This window comes from Limulus polyphemus, unplaced genomic scaffold (assembly GCF_000517525.1).
Source record: "Limulus polyphemus unplaced genomic scaffold, Limulus_polyphemus-2.1.2 Scaffold2103, whole genome shotgun sequence".
NCBI lineage: Eukaryota > Metazoa > Arthropoda > Merostomata > Xiphosura > Limulidae > Limulus > Limulus polyphemus.
The window spans coordinates 18,200-20,417 of record NW_013667713.1 but is presented as its reverse complement, the minus strand read 5'-3'; the positions used below and the strand labels follow the sequence as shown (position 1 = coordinate 20,417).

General features: G+C 32.8%; 1 protein-coding gene across 1 annotated transcript in view; it reads right to left on the bottom strand.

The window, feature by feature from the left end:
- The window catches only part of LOC106465960 (putative helicase mov-10-B.1), a 99,701-nt gene extending 99,241 nt beyond the window's left edge, over window positions 1-460 (bottom strand). The window contains exon 1 of the mRNA XM_013926209.2: window positions 274-460. The gene's annotated coding sequence lies outside the window, so the exon portion shown is untranslated. The remainder of the gene's footprint in view (window positions 1-273) is intronic.
- Window positions 461-2,218: the final 1,758 nt, after the last annotated feature.

Below are 2,218 nucleotides of genomic sequence, written 5' to 3'. Positions count from 1 at the left end.
CTATTACTATTATTATTAATAATAGTAATAGTAGATTTAACATTTTAAGTGGCCAACTCTGAAAGTTTAACTTGAGTTAACTTAAAATATTGTTAACTGACACTATTCTATAGATATTTATTACTATTACTAGTACTACTAGTCAATTTGTATGAGCATTTAAGTTTTAACGATTAATATGCATACTTTTGATATTATAACTTAAATAATTACAATGATAATATTTAATATTAACTTTTCAACCTTTTCATTCGGCTTTATTAACACACTTACCAATTCCGAAAACAAATCTTACCAGTTAAGCCAAACAAAACACATAGATGTTTGTCTTCCACAATCCACTGCTCTTCGTGCTTATCTCAATCATACAGATTACTATGAATACTTAATCCTTCAATCACTTATCACTGAGTGTATCTTGTACTTTACATGATGAAAATGCAAAACCAAAACCAATATAGAGGTCACTGCTACATTCAAAATATGCTAAAAGTTAGAGATTATTGTTTCAATATTTGGCATTATATTCATAATAACTCGTACGGATAAATTAGAAATATTTTATATTCCTAATGACAAAATCATTTTGTGTGGTTTATATAAACAGTCTATCAAGTAATCATTTTATCACTTGTATGACGATTTCCAACTGGAATTATTTGATTAAAATGTGATGTTAGTAAACACTTATATTTGATAATTATTATGTTAAAATATGGTTTAATGCAAGTAAATAGTAAAATATGATAGTCATTACCTGATCATATTGCTTAACACCGACAATAAACTTGTTGGACAAAACAGAAATTATGGACAGCTTGTTAGCACTTTGAAACTTGCAGAATTACATACGGTACACACGTCATTGATCTAAGATGTTATCTAATTTCTCTTCTAAATTTGTTATCGCGTTTTCGATATGAAGTCATGAACAAAAACAACAATTGATCACGTCATTTAATGTACAGTATATTACAGCTTAAAACAACAACTAAAAAAAAATAGTGAGTACTCCGAACAATCCTGTACAAAGAAGTTGCTCGTACAAGTTCTTCAATTTACTCATTAATAAAACTGAACTATTATTCACTTGCAAGCTCTCTCCTTTGTAAAACGCAAATTCAAGATTTTTAGTGTTGAAATGACTTACTAACTAACAAACTCACTATCTAACTGTTTGACTTTCTGAATGACTGATTAAGTGGTATTTTTATACAGTACTTGTTTTCCTCAATATCTACAGATAATTGATTACGGAGCAAATCGAAATTCTTTGACTTTGAATGAATTTTAAGAAAGAGACTAGCTGCAATATGCATCAAAAGGAAAAAAACTCTATTCAATTTACTAAAACATTAAAAAGGAGTGTATTGTTACGTCTCCGTTTGTTAATTGATTTTCCGTAACTTCGTTCCGACGAAACTTTAGCGACACAAGTCCTTACTTAATAAAACTGGTTTATTCTTTCTGAATATGACTTTGCGATACACTTAATTTCAACAGTCGCGCTATAACAAACCCTATAATTCTCAACGAATTTATCACGTGCTCGCCTCAACAATACTCAGTTCAATTACACACCGTTGTGACCGTCTTATATGTACAAGACTAACACATATCTAGTAAACGCTAGAGCATTCATGAAGGAACAGTATATTTCTAGAAGGACGTGGCGTGATACTAGTCACGTGACCTCGCTGACGCAACACTGCCCCATCCTTAGTATTGTTCATCCCGAACAATAGCCACTTACAATAAACCAATAACAATTAACAATAACTTAATTAAATGAACAGAATTACAAACACAAAATTACAATTCAAAAAAGTCTCTTAATTTTACGGGACGTATCTTCTTCCGTACTGGTCTCCGTTTCGTTGGCTTCTGCTTCATATGGGGTTCATCTGCTTCATTAGGAAATGTCCTATCGTCAATAACAGTCACATCAGTGGTAGTAACTTCATCAAGAGCTTCACCGTTTCCCTTCTCAAAACTGAGTAGAGTTTCTTCTTCGACGGTGGCTTTTTCAGGTGACACGTCTTCAGCAGCGTCATTTGTTCTGTTGTTCACTTCGTCCCAACTGAAATGTCCTGGATCGTGATAACGCCAAAGCCTGTTGGCATGCACCACTTTTGGCTTGCCTCACCGACCACATTTGATTTGGAAAGTCACGTCTGAGAGACGATCCACTATGTCATATGGGCCTTCCCATGGAGAA